This window comes from Scyliorhinus canicula, chromosome 10, assembly GCF_902713615.1.
Source record: "Scyliorhinus canicula chromosome 10, sScyCan1.1, whole genome shotgun sequence".
Lineage (NCBI taxonomy): Eukaryota > Metazoa > Chordata > Chondrichthyes > Carcharhiniformes > Scyliorhinidae > Scyliorhinus > Scyliorhinus canicula.
The window spans coordinates 118,879,740-118,906,851 of NC_052155.1; the positions used below are offsets into that span (position 1 = coordinate 118,879,740).

Sequence of the window (27,112 nt, forward strand, 5' to 3'; positions counted from 1 at the left end):
GCCCCAGGGTCCCAGGTTCGATTCCCGTTGTTCTCATGATAGGTTACCAACCTAAAACATTGGCCCTGACATTTATATGACATCAGGGAGGATGCAGGAGAGACCATATAAGACCGAGATGCTGGCATGGTCAGGAACATAAAAATCAATCTAAATTCAACAGTCGAATCTCATGAACATTTTTAGGCCTGTTCCCCACCCGATAGCTGGTTAATTTGACAGTCTGGCCAGAGGGCAGGTGAAATCACCAGCAGGAAAAGGTGCAGTCGAGGACACTTCAGGATTCCTCCCAGCAATCGGGGGGGTCGGAGATTTTCTCAATCTGGACTGAGGGTGAGAGGCCTGTGATCAGAGGTGGCAAGAGAACCATGATCGGTCCTTGGAGTAGATACCCACAGTAGAGCCCTTAGAATCATTCTCACAGTGGAGAGAGGGGAGAAGTCCACAATTGTGCCTTGACGTACAGGCTGACAATCAGGAAGAGATTGGTTTCACTGCAGGGTCAAGGGGAGCATTCCACTTTCTCCTGACTGTCAAGGATTGCTGAAAGAAACACTTAGCTTGCAGATTCTTTTTTTTCGAATAAATGTTTTTATTGGGTTTTTGAACAAAGTATATTTACCATTATGTACACAGGATAAGATTCTTTATGGCTTCCTGACCCCTGGGAAACCCGTAGGAACAGTGAATTGAGCTCCCAATTGCAATTTACATCACGGATTACTAAAGGTGATAGCTTTGACACATAAGTGGTAAGGGATGAGGAGCTGGAAATCGTCAGAATGTATTCATTAAAACTGAGATACGAATTTACTACATATGCTTTTTTCAAATGTTTATTCACATTGCCAACAAAAGACTCAAGAATCTCATATGTCCATGCAAATTGGGATCCTTGATGCACAACATAAATGTGGACTTAACTTGGATGGAGTATGCACTGTAATGGGGCTGATATGATGGAATATTTTCCAGTGGTTGATTGGTGTAGTAACAGAAATAACACTATTGAAGACACAATAGTCTGCTTGAAAGCATCACACCCACTTGCTTAAACATATGCTGCTTGCACCACTGGCACACATGGCTGAAGTGTATATTATCTCCAGGATGTTATGCAGCAACTCGCCAAAATTTCTTCAGCAGCACCTTCCAAACTTTCAATCGCATTACCTAGAAAAACAAGAGCAACTGATTTTTGGAGTATTATGTCCTCCAAGTTCCCCTCCAAAATCACACACCACATTGATTTGGATATTTATTGCTGTTCCGTCATTAAAATCCTGGAACTCTCTACCTCTCAACACCTGGGTTTTACTGTCACTACACAGACTACAAGTGTTCAAAACAAAGGTTCACCAGCATCTCCTCAAGAACCACCAGTGGTGAGCAATAAATGCCAACCTTGCCCATGACAACGTACTGAGAATTAATTAAAAATTAGAAATTGTGTTTGTGTCATCACTTAGAACTGCCTTGTTTGCTGGCTTACCTTTCCTTCTGCTCTTATAAAATGTACCTCTCATGACTCCAGATGGGGAGGCTATGAGCTTCAGTTGAATACACTGAGACATCCATGGTAAACTGGAGCAACTGTCAGTCTTGAAGTCCCAGCTACAGACTGTAGCATCTTACATGGGCCAGGGTAGTCTTGCTGTGTGGCAGCAACAAGATCACTGGCAGAGAGGGAAATGTGGAAGAAAATATGGTAATGGAACTTTTCAGAGACTAGACCTCAGCACTTCATGGTCAGAGGGCAGGAGTGATCTGATGCTCTGGAAACACAGTTTACAGAAGTCCCCAAAGGTAACATAGCAGCCCTCTGGGCTTCAACGGCAGTGATGTAAACTGTCAGAAGAATGCATAATGGTGAGCACCATGGTCATACTGATGGAGTTGAACACTAATCTGACCATGATAGATAAAACGACTCCATGCCCGGTATGAAGCCTTGACACGAATGAGAGCTAAACTCCTTCATTCTCTACAACATTGTCCAAGCCCAGTGACAGGTTGTCAATTGCATGTATCTCTGGAGGGAGCGGTGGGGTTACGGGTCTGTGTGTCAGGGATTAGTGCAAGGGTCACAGTGCTGCCTCCTCACCCTGGCCGCCCTGAGGAGGTCGTTCAGTTCCTTCCTGCACTGCTGGTCGGCGCTGGCAGTGTTGCCCATCTGCGCCCTGACATGGTGCATGGCGGCAGGTGGTAACCTCCTTCCCACCCTGGGGTACAGGATGGTCCACCTCAACTCTATGGTGTCCAGCAGTGTCTCCAGTTCAGCATCCGCGGACATCAGTGTCACTCTCCTTGCTGCCATCTTGTTGGCTGGAATGGTGTGTGTGAGGAGTGGCATGCTTATATGCAGCTGCAGCTTGTCAGCTTCCTGAGTGTCAATTCTGACTCCAGTGAGTTGGACACCATTTTCCATTGGAATCAGTCACGTTCCATGTGGCGCCAGTGCTAGCCCATAAACGACTGATAAATTGCTCGAGGAACAGTGCCAATTTTGCTGTCGTAGAACAACAGCGATTCAGTCCTGGTGTCAACACTTATTTTCTAGAGAATCCCGCTGCTGAAGTTTATTGAACTAAGGCGAACTATACCCACTGGACAGCACAACCTATTCCCACAACTCCCGGGCTCGCACAACCTATTCCCACAACTCCCAGGCTCACACAACCTATTCCCACAACTCCCGGGCTCACACAACCTATTCCCACAACTCCCGGGCTCACGCAACCTATTCCCACAACTCCCGGGCTCACACAACCTATTCCCACAACTCCCGGGCTCGCACAACCTATTCCCACAACTCCCAGGCTCCAACAACCTATTCCCATAACTCCCGGGCTCACACAACCTATTCCCACAACTCCCGGGCTCGCACAACCTATTCCCACAATTCCCGGGCTCGCACAACCTATTCCCACAACTCCCGGGCTCGCACAACCTATTCCCACAACTCCCAGGCTCACTCTGACCAAGCCCCAACAGCCAGAACCGTGCCTAAACGCCTGGCAGGCTTACATTAACACGCTGTGTCCCCATAGGCTCTCGGCCCATCACATTCCAGCCTCCACCAAAATTCCGCATATATACTAAATCGTTTGTTTGAAATGACCTGTTCATCTTGGCTGTATCGTGGTGGCTTTTCTGTGAGGCTTTCTAAGCCTCCACTGTCATGTTCTTTGGATCTTGATGTGGTAGTGTTAACAATTAATATTAGACTTTGTTTTACAAAAAACTACTTATTACTAACACTACTCTAAAGCAATACTATGTCTAAGATTAATACAGTTAGAAATAATGGTCTTACCACTAACTTACACTAAAATACTACAGAGCTACTCTAATATGTGACTGCTATCAACTTACTCTGGAACGCATGGTGCATCTGGGTCATGTGCCTGCTGGTTGGATGCTAGAACTACAAAAGTAAAACATATCTTATAATACATGTCAGATGATGATGATCTATTCATATTATATACAGATGATAGTCTACCCATCATCAGATCCACTCTCCCCAACACATTTGGAAAAGTATGGTCAAGCCGGTTCCTGATATGCCTGACCATTAGCAACTCAGCGGGAAGGGCAGTGCAGTGGCGTAGTGGTTGGCATTGCTGCCTCAACGGTCTGAGGTCCCACGTTCAATCCCAGCTCTGGGTCACTGTCCGTTTGGAGTTTTCATATTCTCCCCATACCTGCACGGGTTTCGCCCCCACAACCCAAAGATGTACCACATTACATTGCCCCTTAATTGGAAAAAATTAATTGGTTGCTCTAAATTTATTTTAAAAAAACAACTCAGACTGTGTAACCCCAGAGGTGGTATGCGTGGTTGAATTGTACAAGAGCAAGAGGTCTGCCAAGCAAAGCACTAGTGGCTTATGAGCTTGTTTTTTCATTGGTGCTTTGAAAGTCTGGACAGCTCTTTCAGCCAGCAAGTTGGCAAGTTGGTTGTGGGGTGATATGGGGCTGTCTTTACACGTTGGATCCCACTTGATTTCACGAAGAGTTAAGTTCAGTGGCTGTGAAGGCAGTACAGTTGTCTGAGACAATCATCACAGGCAGGCCCTGAATGACAAACATTTGGAGTAGTTTGCCCACGTGGCTGCTGCAGTGGTCGAACACATAGGCTGGACATCCAGCTACTTCGATCGGCATCTACGTCAACCAAAAAAACCATATCCAAAAAGGAACCCGCAAAGTTAAGGTGGAACCTCATCCATGGAAACCCTGGCCACTCCCAGGGGTACAAACTTGCCAGAGGCGGAAAGTAAGAAATGACACCCTATGATGCTTCGACAAAGGGGAACATTTCCTCCTCAATTTTCTTGAACTCCCTGCAGTCTTTGACACAGATGAGCACACAATCCTTCTTTAATGCCTCTCCGTTGTCATTCATCTGGTGGTCTACATTCCTTTTTTCCCTTTCTTATCTAATCATTGCCATTGTATCACTGACAATGGCTTCTCTTCCTGCTTCCATAAAGTTACTTCTGGTATCTCCCAAAACATATCCTTGCCCCTCCCTTCTATTTCTGATTTGCCTGTTGCTCTGACATCTTCTGTAATTAAAGCATTAGTTTCTACATGTATGTTGCCAACACCCAGCTCTACCTCACCTCCACTATTTCTACTGTTGCTAAATTATCAGACTGCTTATCCAACACTGTGTACTGGATGAGTGTGGTAAGCTATATTAGGGGTATTGCGGTACCTAGGTGGGATGTACCTTATACTGTAGTATGAGTGGTAGAAGCTGCCTGCTGGTTCCGCCCAGCAGGCGGAGCATAAGAGTCTGTGTTTCACCCACAGCAGTCATTCTGTATCGGAGCTGCTGTGGTAACTACTTGTTCAATAAAGCCTTCAATTGGACTATAATCTCGCTTCATTAGTGATTGATTGTGCATCAATGAGCAAATATTTCCTCCAATGCAATTGAAACAACCCTTGTTCTCCACTCCAAACTCAATTCCCTAGCTGCCAACTCCATCCATTTGCCTAGCGACTGGTTTAGGCTGAATCTAACAGTTGGCAACCTTAATGTCAAAATTGACCCCGCAGTGCATTTCTGAATACATAATCACACAATCACTAAGACCACCTAATTCCACCTCTCTGTAACATTGTCAATTCGGCCTCTGCCTGAGCTCTTCAATTGCTGATTCCCTCATCCATACTTTTGAAACTTTTGGGTGGCACAGTGGTTAGCACTGCTGCGCCAGGGACACAGGCTCAATTCCGGCCTTGGGCGACTGTCTGTGTGGAGTTTTCACTTTCTCCCCATGCCTGTGTGGGTTTAGGCCGGGTGCTCTGGTTTCCTCCCACAGTCCAAAGATGGGCAGATTAGATGCATTAACCATGATAAAATTGCCCCTTAGTGTCCACGGATGTAGAAGTTAAGTGGGGTTATGGGGATAGAGGCGGGGGAGTTGGTCTAGGTAGGGTGCTCATTCAGAGGGTAGAACAGACTTCATGGGCCAAGTGACCTCCTTTTGTAGAGATTTTAACTCCAGACCCCACTGCATTCCTCCCCATCTCTCACAGAAAACATCTGATGCCAGTATCCTAACTTGAACCAAGTCCCATAAACCCATTTAACTTGTGTTAACTGACCTACATAGGTTCTCAACAAGCATCACTTCAACTTTAAACTTTCATCCTTGTTTTCATATCCTTCTATGACCTCTCCCCTCACTAATCTGTAGCCTCATGTGACCCTAGCAGCTTTCGCGACTTCTCTGCTCCCCTAATTATGACCTATTAAACATCCCCGATTTTAACTGCTCCAAGATTGGTGGCCAGCATTCAGTTGCCTAGTCCCCAAGCTGTGAAATTCCCCATCAAAACGTCTCCATTTTCAAACTCCCTTTACTCCTTTAAGACTCTGTTTAACACCTACCTATGCAACCAACATGTTGGTCATTTGCCCTGATATCGGCCTACGTGGCTCGGTGCTACCTTTTACTTTATAGTGTTCCTGGGATTACCTGAGGATGTTAAATTTTTTTAAAGGTTCTAGATAAATAGAGGTTTCCAACATCTGCAATATTTAGCTTTTCTATATAAACAACAAGGAGGTCCTGTGGTGTAATGAGTAGCACCCTTGCCTGCCTCTTGAGCAGGAAGCTCTGGGTTCGAGTTCCACCCCAGGACTTGAAAGCCAAGGAAGGGATATACATAATGCAGTCAAAGAGTTTGAGTGCGTCAACCTGCAAATCCTTCAAACATGCCAACGGCTGACGTCAAGAATGGGAGAGGCTCCTGGTCAGCCACACTTGATGTGGAGTGGCTCCCCTCAATCAAAAGCCCCTAGCAATAGACTAGCGACTGGTTCCAGGAATTACTAGCTGTGGAAACAAATGAAAGTCTGCCTTAGTGCACCATCAGATGCGGGAAGAAAATTGGAATATAAATAACCGGATGATTTATTTATTCATGTGTTGTGGGTGTTGCTGGCTAGGCTAGCATTTGTTATTTATCCCTAATTGCTCTTGAGAAGGTAATGGTGATCCACTATAGTTGATGTAGTTTAGGTGCACCCACAGTGCTGTTCAGAAGGGAATTCTCGGATTCTGTCCCAGTGAGGGAACTACAACATTGTTCCAAGTCAGGATGGTGTGTGTCTTGATGAGGTACTTGAAGTTAGTAATGTTCCCCTGAATCTGCTGCCCTTGACCTTCTAGGTGGTAGAGTTTCAGGTTTGAAGGTGTTGTCAAAGGAGCCTTGATGAGTTGCTGCAGTGCATTTTGTATATGATGCACACAGCTGCGACTGTGTGTTGATGCTGAAGTGAATGCGGATTGAAGGTGGTGGAGGGAGTACCAATCAATTGGGATGATTTTTCCTGGATTCTGTTCAGATTCTTGAGTGTTATTGGAGTCAGGCAAGTTGAGAATCTTCGTTCGCACTCCTGACTTCTGCCTTGTAGATGGCGGACAGGCTTTGACACCTCAGGAGGTAAGTTACTTACTGCAGAATTCCCACCCTCTGACCTGCTCTTGTCATCACAGCATGTATAGGGCTTGTCCAGTTCATTTTCTGGTCAATGGTAACCCCCCCCCCCCCCCCCCCCCCCCCCCCCGCATGTTGATGGTACATGATTCAGCAATGGTAATTCTGTTGAATGTCAAGAGGAGATGATTAGATTCTCTCTTGTTGGAGATGGTCCTTGCCTGATATTTGTGTGGTGCAAACTTGCCACTTATCAACCCACGTCTGAATATTTTCCAGGACCTGCTGCTTATGGATACAAACTGCTTTTCAGTGTCTGAGGAGTCATGAATGATGCTGAACATAACCTCACTTCTGACCGAATGGTGAAGGAAATGAGATTAATGAAGCAGCTGTAGGTGTTTGAGCCTTGGACATTACCCTGAGGAGCTCCTATAGTGATGTCCTGGGGCTGAGATCATTGGCATCTAGTAACTACGATCATTTTGCATTGTGCTGGGTATGTCTCCAACCAGTGGAGAATCTTCCCCCTGATTCCCACGGAGTTCAATTTTGCCACAAATAGTTGAATGCTGCCTGGATGTCAAGAACAGTCACTCTCACCTTACCTCTCATTTTCAGCACTTTTGTCTATGTTTGTACCAAGGTTATAGTGAGGTCAGGAGCTATAAACAGTCAGTTACAATTGGTTTAATAGTAAAGGAACCCCTAGGTAGCAATGACCACACCAATATTGAGCTTTACATTCAGTTTGAAAGAGAGAAGAGTGTGTCTAAGACCAGTGTTTTAAAATTTAATAAAGACAATTGTAAGGTTATGAGGACAGGGTGGGCGAAAGTGAATTGGGAAATTTGGTTAAGAAATGAGTCAGTAGGGATGCAGAAGAAGACATTTAAGGAGCTGTTTCATAATACTCAGCAACAATACATCCCACCCCTGGGCAAGTGCACAATCAATTCCGGCCCACATGCCCCGGAGTCACACCACAAGTGAATTAGCAATAATTCTGATAAAAATACCCAAAGTCTTTGTCTATTGCTAATTATTTATAAAACGAATAATGATGAAATATGCAGTAAATACAACTGGATAACAGCAATCTAACCGACTACCCCTTTTATCTGTCCCACCCTCTACCATGATGTGCAAGACAGACAAACTGTCTTGGAGTGTGTGAAAATAATAAGGATGAGGGTCAAAAGATAAGTCCTTGCTTCAAATGGTGGTTCATCAACGCACTTACCTCACAGAACACTGTTTGATCAAAAAACCTTGTTTTGCAGCCTGTGATGATTTTCTCTGTAGTTTGGAAATATATTACTCACAGCTTTTCCTGGAGAGGCCCCTTTGATTCACATCAAACTCTGATTTCAATTTGTGGTTTATTTTAGGGCCTCTGCCATCTTTGGAGAGAGTGTTGGTCGGCCTGGACTCTGCTGGCACAGCCTGTAATGGTTCTCTTGCACATAGCTTCATCCAGGCTCCCTGCCAGTTTGTAAAAACAGTGGGGGCAATTCTCCAATATGGAGCTCAAGTGTTCGCGCCATCGTGAACGCCGTCGCGTTTTACGATGGCGTGAACCAGGCCGGGTACGACCGATTCTGGCCCCCACAGGGGGCCAGCACGGCGCTAGAGCAGTTCACGCCGCTCCAGCCTCATTTCCCGGTGCCAAATGGACGCCGCACCAACCCGCGCATGCGCAGTTGGGCCGCGCCAACCTGCGCATGCACGTGGGACTTCTTTAGCGCGCCGGCCCCGACTCAACATGGCGTCGGTGTTCAGGGGCCAGCGTGCCAGAAAGTAGGCACGGGGGGAGAGGCCGGCCTGCCGATCGGTGGATCCCGATCATGGGCCAGACCCCATTGGAGGCCCCCCCAGGGACGGAGCCCCCCACAGGCCGCCCCCCCCCCCCCCGACCGCCTGACCGTTCGTGCAGAGTTCCTGCCGGCAGCGACCAGGGGTGAACAGCGCTGGCGGGACTCTGTCGTATCAGCGCGGCCGCTTGGCCCATCTGGGCCGGAGAATCATCGGCCCCCTCCCCGATTCCAACGGCCCGCAGGCAGCACCACGCCAAACGCGCCGGCGCAAATGGCGCCGATTCTCCGCACCTCGGAGAATTGTTCGACGGCGTCGGGGCATCATGGCGCGGTTGCGGTGATTCTCTGGCATGGCGCGGGTCTTGGAGAATCGCCCCAGTATTTATGGAGAAAAATGGAGTGGGGAAGAGGACAGCAGCCCTTTCTCTGAGCAGCCGAGAGACAAACTGGAACCAAAACTCAACCCTTGAAGGACTGAAACATTCAACTGGGATCATATTCAATCACCACCTGCTACCGGGCAGCCTTTTGGGCTAATTCATTGGTCACCAGCCAAATCAATCAAACTGAGTCATCACTGATGCCAGCCAATCTCCAATCACAAGTCTAAAACAACACAGCCTCCCGTAAATTTCTGTTTGAATTAAAGGCACTGGCTGCTTACAGGCTGCTTTGCCTTAAAGTCACAGGTCCATTATACATCCATGGACCAAATGTGTATTGGCAAAAAATTAAAGAAAGGGGAAATAAGGGAATAAAGAGGAACCAACAGAAGGGCATACCTCCCCCCGTGGGCAGCACGGTAGCATTGTGGATAGCACAAACGCTTCACAGCTCCAGGGTCCCAGGTTCGATTCTGGCTTGGGTCACTGTCTGTGCGGAGTCTGCACATCCTCCCCGTGTGTGCGTGGGTTTCCTCCGGGTGCTCCGGTTTCCTCCCACAGTCCAAAGATGTGCAGGTTAGGTGGATTGGCCATGATAAATTGCCCTTAGTGTCCAAAATTGCCCTTAGTGTTGGGTGGGGTTACTGAGTTATGGGGATAGGGTGGAGGTGTTGATCTTGGGTAGGGGGTAGGGTGCTCTTTCCAAGAGCCGGTGCAGACTCGATGGGCCGAATGGCCTCCTTCTGCACTGTAAATTCTATGTAAAAAAAAAAATCTATGTAAAAAGAATGAAACTTCAGGGCACGGATGTTTCATTATGAGATGTGCAAGACATAAATCGTAAACACATGTCCATTCCCAGTATACAAGTCCTCTTCACAGCCTCTACATTTGTAACTAGTGAGCTATTAAACACGTGACAAAACATCCACAATCACATTATCCACGCTGGGTCTCTGCAGGGCTCGACCATGTTGCCCGGGGGCCGGTGCGGAGACGGCCGTGGCGCGCATGCGCGGACTCTGCCAGCCGTGGCGCACATGCGCGGACCCGCGCCAGCAGTTGCGCCCATGCATGGACCCGTGCCGGCCGTGTAGGGCCAGCTTTCGGCGCCGGAGCAGCGCACAGAACTCCGCCGTTCTAGCACCCGAGGAAGGGGAGAACGACTGGGCATGGCGGCCCATTGACGCCGGCGTCAACACTTGGCTGGGATTTCGGAGAATCCTGGCCGATGTGTCTTCAGTGGTTCAGAATTTGTTATGTCTACATCCTGGGTAGACAACAGAGTGCTCCCTTGTGTTCCCCTACACCTGTCTGTACTCTTCCTGTCACTCCTATCACGCAGTCAGGCTTTTCTGATTGTCCAATGGATTTTCATCCAAATGTAGAGGATCTTCTGCAGTCAAACTAAAAACTTTAGGGAAATTTGTACCATTCATGGCTAACTAAGGAAGTTAAATATAGTAACAAATTGAAAGAACAAGCATACAATTCTGCAAAGATTAACAGAACAGAAGATTGTACAGAATATAAAAACTAGTAATGAATGACTGCAAAAATAAAGTGCGTTGTTAGAGTACGAGAGAAAGCTCATGGTGTGGGGGTAATATAGTAGCATGGGCGGAGTATTGGTTAGATAACAGGAACAGAGATTAGCGATAAATATGTCATTTTTGAGTCGGCAAGATGTAATCAGTGGAGTGCAACAGGGATGAATGCTGGGGCCTCATCTGTTTATAATCTATATCAATTTTGGCGACCTGGTACCACAGTGGTTAGTACTGTTACTTCACAGCTCCAGGGTCCCAGGTATAATTCCCGGCTTGGGTCACTGTGCGGAGTCTGCACCTTTTCCCCGTGTCTGCGTGGGTTTCCTCCGGGTGCTCCAGTTTCCTCCCACATTCCAAAGATGTGCAGGTTAGGTAGACTGGGTGGGTGGGGTTACTGGGTTACGAGGATAGGGTGGGCTTAAGTGGAGTGCTCTTTCCAAGGACCGGTGCAGACTCGATGGGCCAAATGGCCTGCTTCTGCACTGTAAATTCCATAATTCTATGAGACAAATACAAATAGGAGAGACATTTGTGAAGAGGACTAGAGGAGTCTGAAAAGAGATAGAGATAGGTTAAGTGAATGGACAAAAATGTGGCAGGTCGAGGGCAGCACGGTAGCATTGTGGATAGCACAAATGCTTCACAACGCCAGGGTCCCAGGTTCGATTCCCCGCTGGGTCACTGTCTGTGTGGAGTCTGCACGTTCTCCCCGTGTGTGCGTGGGTTTCCTCCGGGTGCTCCGGTTTCCTCTCACAGTCCAAAGATGTGCAGGTTAGGTGGATTGGACATGATAAATTGCCCTCAGGGTCCAAATTGCCCCTTAGTGTTAGGTGGGGTTTCTGGGTTATGGGGATAGGGTGGAGGTATGGGCTTGGGTCGGGTGCTCTTTTCAAGAGCCAGTGCAGACTCGATGGGCCGAATGGCCTCCTTCTGCACTGTAAATTCTATAATTAAGTGGGAAAATATGAACTTGTTTCATTTTGGCAGGAAGAATAGAAAATCAATCTTTGACCTAAATGTAGAGAAATTGCAGAACTGTGCAATACAGCGAGATGAAATGGAAATGAAAATCACTTATTGTCACGAATAGGCTTCAATGAAGTTACTGTGAAAAGCCCCTAGTCGCCACATTCCGGCACCTGTTGGGAGAGGCTGGTATGGGAATTGAACCGCGCTACTGGCCTGCCTTGGTCTGCTTTAAAAGCCAGTGATTTAGCCCAGTGTGCTAAACCAGATCCAGATGCATTGGTACATGAACCACAAGATGTCGGTATGCAGATACAGCAAGCGATTAGGAAGGCAAATAGAACGTTGTTTTTTATTGCAAGGGGAGTAAAATATAAAAGTAGGGGAATTTTGCTGCAGTTGTACAGGGCATTGGTGAGGACACATCAGGAGGACTGTGTACACTTTTAGTCTCCTTTTTTAACAAAGGATATAATTGCATTTGTGTCAGTGCGCAGAAGATTTACTTGATTGGTTTCTGGGACAAAGGGATGTTTTATGCGGAATAGTTGGACACCTTTGGTCTGTATCCATTGGACTTAAAAGAATGAGAGGTGATCTTATTGAAATGTATACGATCCTGAGGGGACTTGGCGGGATGGATGCTGAAAGGATGTTTCCTCTTGCGGAAGAGGTAATAACTAGGAGACACAGTTTAAAAATCAGGGGCCGTCAATTGCAGTCAGAGTTGAGGAGAAATTCTTTCTCTTGGAATGTCATTAGCCTGTGGAATTATTTTTTTCCCAGAGAACAGTCGAGGTAGGGTCATTGAATATTTGTAAGGCTGATCTAGCTAGATTCTTTATTGACAAGGAAATCAAAGGGTATAGTGGGTCAACAGGAAAGTAGAGGCCACAATCATATCAGTCATGATCGTATCAGAGGGCGGAGCAGGTTCGAGGGGCTGCATGGCCTACTCCTGCTCCTAATTCATATGTTCACATGTTTCAGCAATGAATCCTGGGGCCACCCAAACTGATCATCAGTAAGTAGCTTTGGGCCCATAGACTTTACAGTATCCAGTGCCTTCAGTCATTTCTTGGTATTTTGTGAAGTGAATCTAATTGGCTGAAGATTGGCATCAATGATGCTCAGGACCTTAGGAGGAGGCTGAGGTGGATCATCCACTCAGCACTTCTGTCTGAAGATGATTGTAAATGCATTTCTTGCAGGGTTGTTTTAGGCTCTCCCATCATTGATAGGGATGTTTCTGGAGTCTCCTCTTCCAGTTAGTTATTTAATTGTCATGGCTGGATGTGGCAGGACTGCAAGCTTAGATCTGATTCGATGGCTGGTGCAATAACTTAGCTCTATCTATTGAATGCTGCTTATGCCGTTTGGCAAGTAAGTAGTCTTGTGTTGGATTGTCGGATGCTCTTTCCTAGGGTAGGAGAGTCAAGTACTAGGGGACATAGGCTTAATGTGGATGGGAAAATGTTTAGAACAGATGTGCAAGGCAAGTTTTTACACAGAAGGTGGTAAATATATGGAACGCACTGCCTGGGGAGGTGGTGGGAGCAGGTATGATAGTGGTATTTAAGGAGCATCTAGACAAATATATGAATATGGTGGGAATGGAAGGATACGGTCTCCGTAAGTGCATATGGCTTTAGTTATGTCAGATACAATGGTCGGCGCAGGCTTGGAAAGCAGAAGGGCCTGTTCCTGTGCTGTATTGTTCTTTGTTGTTTGTTCATTAGTTTGACACCTTATTCTCAGGTGTGCCTGATGTTGCTCCTGGCACACCCTCTTCATTGAGCCAGGGTTGATTCCCTGGCTTAGTGGTAATGGTAAAGTGGGGGCTATGTTGGACCTTGAGGTCTCAGATTGTGGTTCAATATAATTCTGCTGCTTCCCTCTGCCCACAGCACCTCATGAATTCCTAGTCTTGAGTGGCTAGATCTGTTCAAAATCTATTTCATTTAGCATGGTGGTAGTGCCACAAAATAAGATGGAGGGTATCCTCAGTATGGAGTTACAAGCTTGTCTCCACAAGAACTATGTGGTGATCACTCCTACCAATACTATCAGGGATAGATTAATCTCCGACAGGTAGGCTGGTGAGGAAAAGGTCAAATAAGTTTATCTTCTTGTTTCTCTTACCACCTTTCACAGGCTCAGTCTAACAGATGTGTTCAGGACTTGGCGAGCTCAATCAGGAGTGTTGCCATCAAGACACTCTTGGGCATGGACATTAAAGTTCCCCATCCAGAGTACATTATGCGCCCTTAGTACCCTTGGTGCTTCTTACAAGTGCGTTTCAACTTGGATGAGTAGTGATTCAGTAGCTGAGAGAGGGCAATAGGTGGTAATTAGCAGACATTTTCCTTGCCCATGTTTGACTTGATACCATGAGACTTCATGAGGTCCAGAGTCAATGTTGAGGACTCCCAGGGAAATCCCCTCATGACTGTATACCACTGTGCTGCCACATCTGCTGGGTCTGCCAATAGGATAGGATATACACAGGCATAGTGACCATGGGTCCTGGGATATTAACAATGAGGCATGACATGGTTATGAGTATCTTAGGTTGTAAATCAACTCTCCTAATTTTGGCACAAGCACCCAACTGTTAGTCAGGAGGATTTTGCAGGGTTGACTGGGAACATTGCACCATTTTCATTTCCAGTGCCTCAATCGAGGCCCGATGGTCCATCTGGTTTTATTCCTTTTCAACTTTTCTGCAGCAGTTTGGGGCTCGGCTATCACAGAGGGCAGTTGAGAGTCAACCACATTAATTGGGTCTCGGGTCACATGTAGATCAGACCAGGTAAGGGTGGCAGATTTGCTACCCTAAACGGAATTAGCAAACCAGGTGTTTTTTTACAGTAAGTCGATTGTTTCGTGGTCTGACTGATACCAGTTGCCACGGCGGTATTTGCCCCCTTATCCCCAGAACATTAGCTTGGGCCTCTGGATTACTAGTCCAGTGATATTACCACTATGCCACCATTGCATGTTTTTTTACTTGTTGTGGTACTTCTTCCCGATCTCCTTTCAGTTCTTTAAAGTATTGAACTAGAAATTCACCCAGACTGTGCAGTACGGCCATGTAAATTTGGCATTGCACCACCTAGTTTCCCCAGACAAATATGTTATCACATTTTTCAAATAGACTGTGGGTAATGATCTCTTTAAGCTGTGGTTATTGGAAGAATTTGATTGGGTTTACACTGTATCCTTTAGGCATGGTTTTGCAGAGTGAAATGTTCCTCATTTACACCAGTTAAGTGACAACTTAGGTACTTCAAAAATGTGAAAGGAGCATTATTAAATCCGGCTTTCATGATTGGCCAGTTTTCTTCTGTTGTCAATAATGGATGCGTATTCAGAATCGTCAGCAGCAAAATCCACCATAGCTGTGGTTTTCATTCGGTCTGTTAAAAAACAATAAAAACAGGGCAATTAATGTTTTATTCAGATAAGAGAAAAATATGCCCCTAAATGTTTTAAATGCTGTTTTTTTATTAATTATTTTATTATCCACTTGAGCATACCAGTGATACATTAGAAAACATTGGAATATGTTTAATTTCTCAAGATGTCGATTAGAATGCTGGAAGTGATTTAAAAAATAATGAATCTTGTGATTTGTATTCGGAATGCCATAGTTGTGAGGTATTATATTAGATGTTAATACTTTCACAGCAGCTCGCACTGAATAAAAGCATTCCAGTGGGATTCAGAATTTAGGATTTGGGTAGCATTAAAGGCAGCATCTATCTGCAGTGCTGCTGTGATGGCAAACACTGACACAAGTACAATATTTATGAGGTGGTGAGTATGTGATGGAGTCAATGGGGAGATAAAATGTATTTCTTTTCTTCGCAGTGAAGTCAAAAACAATGCATGAATAATAACCATAAAATGTCGGTGTCCAACAATTTTGGAAAACCCGGAATGTTTGACGTACAGGAATACCTTGAACAGTGCTACCAAAGTGTATTTTGAGCCACCGCGATTCTGCAGGTACGGTTAAACGTCTAACTCTGATTTCATTATATTTTCATTTAATAAGTTCATCATCCATGGTAGGAGAAGTGCTATTCTACAATTTAATCTCGTCCACCGATCAGTCTGTGCAGCAGAAGCAAAGCTCAAAATCTGCCAATCAAATCACCCTGAAGAGCTCAATTTAAAGAAAATGATTTTATTGGTTTAAAATCATCCGTACAAAAGTGCTCTCATTCTCCAAATGATCTTTTCGCACAAGACTATTTTCAATATGATACATTTACATGAGGTAAACGTTCATTTCAGTCGAATTTTTCCTGTGAATTATCTTCAGCATTATTTTTCTAGTTACAGCTGGCATCTACACCTATCTAACTACACCTCCCGCTGCCTTGGGAAAGCGGGCAGCATAATCAAAGACCCCTCCCAGCCGGCTTACTCACTCTTCCAACTTCTTCCATCGGGCAGGAGTTACAGAAGTCTGAGAACATGCATGAACAGATTTAAAAACAGCTTCTTCCCCGCTGTTACCAGACTCCTAAACGACTCTCTCATGGACTGACCTGATTAATACTACACCCCTGCATGCATCAACCGATGTCGGTGTCTATGTATTTACATTGTGTACCTCGTGTTGCCCTATTATGTATTTTCTTTTCATGTACTGTTTGAGCTGCTCACACAAAAATACTTTTCACTGAACGTGGAAATAAACAAATCCAATCCAATCTACCCCATATTGATTATCAGCAATTTCCCCAGCCCAAGTTTTTTTAATCTCCAGAATCCCATTGGGCTCCAGCTGCAGGAATTCGATCCATTACATCATCCAAGTGACTGTCGTTTTATTTGTGAGGATTTCATCGTAAACTGAGTCTCCTCTCTCATTCCAGTAATAGTGCCTGTATTGTCCCCCTGGAGTAACAACCCTACCCTGCTCCAGTTGAGAACAACATACACTAAGGATCATACTTGATACCTTTTTTTGTGAGGGCCATGAAGAATCCAGCACCAGTTGAAGGATAGAAAGAAATAACATTTATTTACAATAACATATATATATGTATACAACAGCAGCAGCAGCAGCAGTAACTCCCTTGCTGCTCACTCCTCTCTAGTTGGTTCCAAACTGGCTAGCTTTATTTATGCAGGGAATCTGCTAATGATTTATCTGATCTCCCCCCCCCCCACACACACTCATTGGGGAAGTAATGATTTCTCTGATCCCCGCCCCCCCCCCCCCCCCACACTCATTAGGGAAGTTCATACTCCCTAAAGATTGTGGCATTGCCATTAGTCCCCAGCGAGTGGTAAGCAGGCAGGTTATAACAATACCCTTGAACCTTTGGTAGCTTGGAGACATTAGGTACTGCATTTACTCACTTTCTAACAGCATACACACCTTTTCAGGTGTGAAAGTATCAACAGAATTGTTCAAATAACATATTACTTTAAAAAATGGGTTTTCAAATAGATAGCGTTGACTACAAATAAACAAAATGTCGCTATCGAAAGGTCATATTATCCATGTACTTGTTACTTCAAATGAACAGATTATTAAAAATCAAGTGTGAATGATTTGACTATTGAATGATCAATGCTTGAGTCTCATTTAATGTACTTTTATGGGCAGCACGGGAGCACAGTGGGTAGCACTGTGGCTTCACAGCTCCAGGGTCCCAGGTTTGATTCTCGGCTTGAGTCACTGTCTGTTTGGAGTCTGCACTTCCTACCCGTGTCTGTGTGGGTTCTCTCCGGGTGCTCCGGTTTCTTCCTTCAAGTCCCGAAAGATGAAAAATGAAAATGAAAATGAAAATCGCTTTATTGTCACGAGTAGGCTTCAATTAAGTTACTGTGAAAAGACCCTAGTCGCCACATTCCGGCACCTGTCCGGGGAGGCTGGTACGGGAATCGAACCGTGCTGCTGGCCTGCTTGGTCTGCTTTAAAAGCCAGCGATTTAGCCCAGTGAGCTAAACCAGCCCTGTGCTGTTAGGTAATTTGGACATTCTGAATTCTCCCTCAGTGTACCCGAAAAGGTGCCGCAATGTGGCAACAATGTGGATTGTCTCAATAACGTCATTGTAATGGAATTAAATTAAAATTGCTTATTGTCACAAGTAGGTTTCAAATGAAGTTGATGTGAAAAGCCCCTACTCGCCACATTCCGGCACCTGTTCGGGGAGGCTGGTACAGGAATTGAACCCACACTGCTGGCCTGCTTTGGTCTGCTTTCAAAGCCAGCTAATTAGCCCTGTGCTAAACCAGCCCAGTGTTAATGTAAGCGCTCTTGTGACAATAAAGATTATTATTATTCTATTCGCCATTGTTCCTTGTGGGCATTTCATTAATGAAACAGAAATATGAAAACGTTGGTTGAGTTAACCAAATCTCAACCAGTAGCACGTCAATTATTAATTGTAAGATTGTTTCGTAATATCAATTTTTAGGATAATTTATATATTAACAAACTTTGATATATCAGACAGCTGTCCCAGGGAAATATTTTCCACATCTATTCCAATATTTTTGTTGGCGGTTGCTTTAGCAGTAATCAATTGGTGGACAACAACATTAGGCGCGTTTTAGTGGAAAAGTTTCTAAGTTTGGCAGCAAAAGGGGAACTGCCATGAGCTTCCCGCCGCTTGACCCGGTGAGGTCATCACCGGTATCAAACATTAATTGGTCCACAATACGAGGCCCCACCTGCTTCAAGCCGCAGATGATGGGCAGCCGGCTGATTCGTCAGGACTGTGCCTACTAGTTCCATGCCAAAAAGGAGGGAAGCACTTCAACCAACCCCGCAGAACAGACCCCGCACAGTTCACAGCCTTGCCATCAAGGAGACCAGCCCCACAATTTGGGGATGCCGAACTGGCAATTATTGGACGCATTTGAATGCAAAAGGGATGCCCTCTTCCCCACAAGTACTTGGAGGGCAGCCACAGGGCAGCCAGTGCTGTCTGGGAGGAAGTGGCAGCGGCCATCAGTTCATGGAGTGTCACCAGGAGGACCAATATTGAAAGAACATCAACGATCTCCACCAGACTGCTTGGATGGGTTGGCAATCGGCCCTCGGGCACTGAACTCTCCTGCCCCGACAACTATGCGGTGGCACTGCCCCTGCGCAGCACCATACCGTGCCCCAACCCACCCATGTCCAGCAGTGCTACCCACACCTGCCCCACCCATCCCCCCCAACAACCCCTCCCCTCTGTGATGAACGAAGTATGCAGCTCACAATACCCTTTCTGTGTTCCCGCAGGAGATGTTGGCCCAACAGAAGGGAGAGGGCCCAGATGGGCACCGATTACCGGACATCAGAGCCCTCATCCCCTATGAAGAACGGGCCCTGGAGGTCATGGTGGTGGCTGAGGACAAATTGGTCACCGACAGAGACCTGAGGATCCACCAGCCACCAACCAGATGACCTGTCATGCATGAGTTGTTAACACAGAATGATCTATCCCTCCCACTGGCCACATGTCCATTATCCCACAGAATCTCAATCCGACAGTGCCAGCCCATCGGGGGTGGTTCCCTCCTCTACCTCCCATGAGACCACCTCAGAGGATAGCACCGAGGATGCCACATTCAACGCATCACAGGTATCATCCCCACCCTCCCCTGCTGCCTCCCAAGAGAACACCTCAGAGGGAAGCTCCAAGGAGACCACCATATTTGCGGCACAACTATCATCTCCATCCTCAACCAGCACAGTTGTCGTCAGGTTTCTTGGGCACATTCTGGTGAGTGCCACACAGTTGCTGATGCACATTAGATGGAGGCAAGTACACCCAGGCGAGACAGTATTTGGATCCCAGGACCCAGCTGGGTCTCAGTCAGATGCTGAGCCTCCAAAATAGGTTTATCCGGAGCTGATGCAGTCGATAGCGTGTGGCCCTGATATTCAGAGGGGGATGTCAGCGACACTCCAGCAGGTTTAGAGTCGAGTGCAGAAGCCCCAGAGACTACAGGCGCATGAGATAGCGCCGGCAATGCATGGCACCGAGGCCAACACTGCTGGGGTGGCAACTGCAGTGGAGATCTTGGTGCACAACATTGGCAGCATGAGAGGTGGTGTCCAAGACGTGGTGCAGTCGGTGACGGCCATGTATGAGGGTCTCGGTCGCATGTCCCGATCGCTGGGCGACATGTCCCAGTCCCAGCTGGCCCTTTCTAACGTGCTGCGGAGCATGTCCCTGTCTCAGGTGGGCTTTGCCAGATCGCTTCAGAGCATGCCCCCATCACTGAGGTGCATCGCTAAGGGCGTCAACACCATGCTGCTGACATTGGGGAGCCACCAGGGCTGGCAAGGCCAGATGATGCAGGGGCAGATGGGGCTCAATTTAGCTGCCCCGCTATCGCAATGCGACCCCTGTGGGCAGTGACTGGGAGGGGAGACTGGGTGTCAACCCGGAGCCACCCTAAAGAGTGATGATGGTGGTCACCAGCTCCCCTGAGTTCTGCCCTCCCTCCGACAACGCGCATCTTGGAGTCAACCCCCGCAACAGGGTGGCACAGTGAGGCCTGTACCGCCGGCAAGTATGCAGGGCCCACCGGCAGCAGGGTCCCCATAGGATGCTGTCATGTGAGTGTCCCTTTAAGAAAGGTGTGGTCTCACCACATGACTTGTAGCACGGCTTCAGTGATGTCATTTGTGGGTGGAGCTGGGCTGTGGCTGTCAGGTGAGGGGGATTTTTACTGTTTGGGTTTCAGTTTTGGTTTGTTGTTTTCGGCTGCAGTAGATAAGTAGTGTTTCCCTGTTTTCATTTTAAAGCTGTTCCAGGGAACTGAATGCACATTGGGTGTGGCATACTGCCTTGGTAACGTTAAAAATAGAGTTGGTTTCCGGAAGGAGTTTTGAATCTGCTGGTTGGAGGCTGGACCTGAATCTCAGGGAAAGGACCAGTCCCATTCAAGTGAGATTGCAGTGTGCTGGGCCACGCTCTTGAAAGGGGTTTTGGTTTATTGGATTTTATATTGAATTTGACTTCTATTAAGGGGGATTTATTAAGACTTCTATACATAGATTACTGTAGCTGTTCTATTTTCTTTATGCTTGTAATTGATAAATTCTTGCTGTGTTTTATATATGTCAACCAAATTCTTATAATAAACTTTGTTTTGATAAAAGCGCCCAGAACGTCTGACGAGCCACACCTGAAGTGAAGGCTCTTGTGCTCATCCTAGCCAAATTTAACATAAAAGTTATAGGTCAGGTGAGCTTCATCATACACTTTGGAGATTCTAAGCCCTGGCCCATCATAACAATGCTCCCAGGCACATTGAAGGCCACGAGGCGTGGTAAGCAGCAACTTGGCTCCACCTTTGATGTGCATCCTAGACTGAGCAGTAGAGTATGTAAGGCCAAGGATCACTGAGAGGGCACGAGGGGCATGGGGTGGGGGGGCTTGAGGTGTTGGGAAGGGGAGGGCAGCATCATCGGGGGCTAGGGGTAGTTGGGGACACATGTACGGTATTAAAAAGTGTTGCACCTGGGAAACATTACACCTCTGCTACTTTCTTCCGTAACACACCCCCCCCTCCCCCCTCCCCCCCACACAACATTCGACAGTGAACCATTGACAATGCTGATACATTCCCGTCATCCTCGTCAGGTGGGCTAAAAAGGATCTCAAAAAGTCACTGGCAAACAGGATTAAGCAAAATCCCAAGGCTTTTTATCCATATCTAAAGAGTGAGAGGTTTGCCAGGGAAAGGGTCAACCCACTCAAGGGCAGGGGATGCAATCTATGCGTGAAGCCAGAGGCAATGGTTGAGGTACTGAATGAGTACTTTGCATCAGTATTTTGCAAAGAGAAGGACTTGGATGATGAGTCTGGGGAAGGGTGTGTAGATATTCTGGATCACATTGAGATCAAAAAGGAGGAGGTGTTGGAAATCTTGAAAAACATTAAGATTGATAAATCCCTGGAGCCTGATCGGATCTACCCCGGAATATTGAGGGAGGCAAGGGAGGAAATTGCTGGGACCTTGACAAAAATATTTGCATCCTCACTGGCTACAGGTGAGGTCCCAGAGGACTGGAGAATAGCTAATGTTGTTTATTTGTTTAAAAAGGGTAGCAAAGATAATCCAGGAAATTAGAGACCGGTGAGCCTTACGTTAGTCGTAGGGAAACTATTAGAAAGGATTCTTCAAGACTGGATTTATGCCGGGCAGCACGGTGGAGCAGTGGTTAGCACTGCTGCCTCAGGGCTCCAAGGTCCCAGGTTCGATCCCGGCTCTGGGTCACTGTCCATGTGGAGTTTGCACATTCTCCCCGTGTCTGCGCAGGTTTCCCGCCCAAAAATGTGCAGGGTAGGTGGATTGGCCATGCTAAATTGGCCCTTAATTGGAAAAAAATGAATTGGGCACTCTAAATTTAGTTTAAAAAAAGACAGGGGGCGGGATTCCCCGCAACCGCGCCAAGCCACCCAGACGTCGGCACGGAATTCACCACGGAGAGGAGAATCGGTGCCATTGGCTCCGGCGCGTTTGGCGCGGCACCAGTCACGGGCCGCTCTTCGCGGCCGGACCTCCGATTCTCCGGCCCGGATGGGCTGAGCAGCCGCACTGCTGAGGCAGAGTCCCGCCGGCGTCGTCCACACCTGGTCGCAGCCGGCGGGAACTCTGCGTGCAGGGTCGGGGGCAGCCTGGGGGGGGGGGGGGGGGGGGGGCTCTGCTGCCTGTCCTCCATCCTCAGGCTAGTCTTACGGTTCCGCTCCAGGCTTGTCCTCCAGCCCCTCCTGGTCTGGTGCCTCCTCGTCCTCCTCCTCCTCGGTAGCCCCATGTCCTCTCCCTCCAGCACATTGCCGTGCTGCTCTGCCAGCTTGTGGAGGGCACAACAGACCATCACGAATCTGGTGAGGCTCTGGGTGTTCTGCATTGCAGAGTGATCGAGGCCACAGAACTGTATTTTGATGCACCGCTTAATGACAGCCCAGGTGGCCACATGGGCCTCATTTTATCAGGTCTCCTCATCAGTCACCGGCCTCGCTACTGGCAAAATTAGCCAGGTTCTCAGCGGGTACCTCTTATCCCCCAAGAGCCAACCAGCCATCCTGGGGTGGTCCTCGAAGAGGCTGGGGGCTACGCACTGCCCCAGGATGTAGCTGTCATGCGCATTCACTGGGAATCGTGTACACACGTGCATGATCTTCATGTGGTGGTCGCACACGAGCTGGATGTTCAAGGAGTGGAGCCCCTTCCTTTAGATGTAGGACACTCCCAGATGGTCCGGTGAGCACAAGGCGACACGCGTGCCATCGATAACCCCCTTGACCTGGGGCATCCTGTTGATGGCAGAGACACCTGCTGCCCAGACATCCTGTTGGTCTTGGTCCATGTCAAAGTTTATATAGATTGCTGCCTGGGATTCACTTGAAAGGCTGCAAGTTGTGAGATGCTTCCTAAGTCTCCGCTCGAGCCCTGGAATGATCCTGAGGCGTAAACGCTCAGGTCTGCAGTGACCTTGATGGCCACCTAGAGTGGGTGTCCTCCTCCTCCATGTGGTGCCAAGTTGTGAGTATATGGCACAGGTGCCGCACCGTCTGCTTGTTGAGGTGGAACCTCCTGTGGCACACACTGTCCATCATCAGTTTGAAAGACCAGCGACACCTGAATACCTTGGGCTGTCACCGACCTCGCACTCTGGGTCGTTCCCTGGCTTGGTGGGCGGCCGGGTCCTCAGGGTATGGGAGGCACCCTGCACGTGGGCGGTTGGCTCAAGCTTCTGTTGACGCTGTTACCGTTGCTTTCTCCGGTGTCTGGCAGCCTGGCTTGCCAGCAGGACCGCGAGGGCAGCCTCCGCGGTGTACAAATTATCATCTATCCTCTGTAATATCTGTAAGGAATTGGAGAGGCTGTGAAACGGACAACCAGCGGTGTCCTCCTCCCCGAGATCCTCCATTCCCCCATTGCTCCCTCCCCCACACCGCACTGACACCTGACACGCCCTACCTATGCACCCCAGCCTCAGGGGTCACCTGGCCACCAGACCTCAGACCACGTAACCCAAACACCGCATGTAACATTATCTGGTCTGGGTGCATACACCCGACACCCATCCTCTGGTCTCTAAAATGTCGCCGGTGCTGGGACCCAGCCCCTTGGCGTTCGGATGATGGTTGCTGCGTCCTTGGTGTTGATTCCCCGCAATGTTCAAGCACAGTGTTCAGGCATCAAGGTCTGATTGGAGTGCTGGCCAATAACTCCCACATGCTACATGGCCTGCCCACCCACACGAATCTACTTGGGAGTTGACAACTGTTCACTTAATTACAATTGCCAATTCCGGTTAGTAAGTCTTCAGCCGCTCGGTCAAAGGCCTCCACGTTAGTGGGAATTATTGGTGATCGGTGTGACAGTCAGGCAGAGGCTGGGTTTGCCCCGTTATGGTTAGACACGATCCGGGGGTGGCATGGCGGACCCACAGGTGCTGAGACATCCCCACAAAGTGCAGGGGGACCTCCGCACCACCCCCCCCCCACAACTAAATTAGGTATCCTAAATTGACCAATGGGAGCAGGCCGGTTACATCATAAGCCGATCGCCACCTGGTGTGCTTCCCGGTTTTGGCCTCTCCAGCAATCTAACGGCCGAGTCGCACTCTCGTTCAAGCATGATGCGGCTGCAAAATCGTACCCATTACGGTTTCATGTCGTACCTTTCATGTTGTTAAACATAAGACCATAGGACCATTAGACAAATGAGTAGAAGTGGGCCATTCAGCCCATCGAGTCTGCTCTGATGAGATCATGCCTGATCTGATATGACAATCCTTAACTCCCCTTTCCCGCCTTATCCCCATTACCCTTGATTCCTTTACTGATTAAACATCTGTCTATCTCAGCCTTGAACAAACTTAATGTTCCTGCCTCTACAGCTCTCTGTGGTAAAGAATTCCACAGATTCACTACCCTCTGAGAGAAGAAATTCCTCCTCCATCTTAAATGGGTGATGCCTTACTCTGAGATTATGCTCTCTTGTCCTAGACCCTCCCACAAATGGAAACAGCCTCTCAGTATCTACCCTGTCAGCCCCCTTTAAATCTTATGTGTCACAATAAGATCGCCTCTCATTTTTCTAAAGTTCAATGAGTACAGGCCCAAAGTACTCAACCTCTCCTCTTAAGAAAATCCCTTCATACCCAGGATCAACCTAGTGAATCTTCTCTGGACTGCCTTATATGCCAGTATATAGTTTCTTACAGAAAGGCAGCAAAACTCTTCACAGTATTCCAGGTGTGGCCTAACTAGTACTTTGTATGGTTTCAATTAGACCACACCTGGAATACTGCATCCCAAACAGGAGCGCAACCAGACAGAAATTGATGCAAATTGAAAGAAGGTGAAGTTTGGATGTGTGACAAATACTTGGTGAACATGATAGCGTTTAAGCAGAGCCTTCAAGTTGGACTCGCAGAAAGGTTTTAGGAGGGCTTCGGACAGAGATGGATGGCCACCAATGATGGGATGGCAGAAGGACAATTAAATGTTTTGGAATACCTAATTAACCTGGTTAATTAGCATCTCGCTTGTAATTAAGAGAATGTGGGAAACTGAGGATTCCGAGTTTCCGAGGCTCTGGGAGTTCCGTATAACTGATTACTTAATACCAGGAAGACTTGATTTAATACCAGGGAGAATTAACAGTGGAAATGTAATTTTTCCTGGTGAGATAGCCATTTAATCCAAAAGAAATCTGAAGGATGTGGTTCTGAAATTAAGAGTTGCTTAAAAACAACTCAATTTAGAGGAAAAAAAGGGTTAAAAATCTAAACTGGCTTCATTCTACATTTTACCAAATAAATGTGATATATTATAATGTATCAATATGAGTATCCTTCGCCCAAGACTTGAGAATATTGGACTTTCTAATTTTCTTTATGGAGAACTTTTAAAAACCAATTAAGTTCTCTTTTAATGAAATGGCACAATGCAATAATCAGATTTAGGCAGCAGAGTTGAGTAGTTTCCCAGAAATTTTGGAATTTGAAATTTGTTTTTTTTTATTCAAAAAGGGGATTGAGCAATTTTCCTCTATTTCAGAATTTTCCAAGAATACAAACAAAAAATAATCATTATCTTGGTGTTAAATAATATGATTGGCATTCCAGGTACACTGAAGATTAATTTCTGTTAACATAACACCAATAGGGCGCGATTCTCTGTCCTTGTTGCGCTCAAACGAGAGCGCAATGAGGTCGGTGAATAGCGGGAGAGACCAAAACCGAGAAACGCACCTCCCATGATTCAGTGGCCACCCCAGCAAGCGCTCACACTTGCGCCAATTAGTACTCCTTTTGAAAAATGTGAACCTGACGGAAGGGCTGCTGCGGGGAGCCGAGGAATTGATTAGCCACCTTCACTCACAGGCAAAGAGCCCGGGGCGCTGGGCTTGCTGTCCCAGTACTCGACGGGGTGGGGGGGGGGGGCAACCTCGGTTGGGGGGCACCCTCGGCCTGGGTAGGCCGCAATGGGAGGGATGGACCGCTGGAGCCGCAACCGCTTGTGGCACCACCATGCCAACCCCTGGATCGTGTACACCTTCCAGTGGCAACCCTTGTTCCTGCTCGTCTGCCTCACCGATCACCATAACCTCCACCGACTGCTGATAGGGAATTGGCAATCGTGGCTAAGTCAACACTTCACTCAAGACGAGAGGACTCCTGTGGGTGGGCTTGCCATGTCACATGTGGGAATTCCTGCCTCGCATCCCATCCCACGGGACACTGTGCAAGGCCACATGACGGACGCAGCAGCCAACATCTGAACACCCACGGGATGGGCCACAGCTCCGGGTATATGTCTACAGCCAGAGGGTGGGTGAGTGCAACATAGAGGGGACCAGCGCCCCATCCAGTTAATGTTATGTGTAGGTATCAGGGGTACAGGGTCTAGGGGGCGGGGCCCATTTTCGGGGGGCCAGTTATGGCGGGACTGAGTGAGTAGGGTGTTCCAGATGTGGGGGAGGGAGGGGAGGGAGAGATCAATGTGGAAATGGAGGGTCCCGGGGTGGGAACTACCTTTGTTTGTTAGTCTAAAACCTTCTCCGAATTCCTTACAGATATTGAACAGTATTTTTGAACCGACAGAACAGGCCTGAGTTGTGCTGCTAGGCTGGGCAGCCTGACGCTGAAGCGGCAGCGGCAGCGTCTCCAGAGGCTCGAAAAGGCTGCCCATGTGCTGGACCCTGCCCCACACTCTGAGGATCCGGCCATCCATTAGGCCAGGGTTAGACCCAGAGGGGGAGGCCCACACAACCCAGGGTGTACAGGTGTTGCTGGTCATTTGAATAGATGATGGACAGCGCGTGCTGCAGGAGGCTCCGCCAGAACAAGGAGATGGTCAAACACCGGTGCCATGCCCTCACGGGCCCGGCACCACATGGAGGAGGTGGACACCCACTCTCTGTGGCCATCAAGTCCTGAAC

The 27,112-nt window shown here is 47.6% G+C and overlaps 1 long non-coding RNA gene across 1 annotated transcript in view; it reads right to left on the reverse strand.

Moving 5' to 3' along the window:
• Positions 1-11,676: 11,676 nt before the first annotated feature.
• LOC119972628 overlaps positions 11,677-27,112 on the reverse strand; it is a 31,607-nt gene continuing 16,171 nt past the window's right edge. The window contains exon 3 of the long non-coding RNA XR_005462120.1: positions 11,677-15,098. This is a non-coding gene — a long non-coding RNA (uncharacterized LOC119972628). The remainder of the gene's footprint in view (positions 15,099-27,112) is intronic.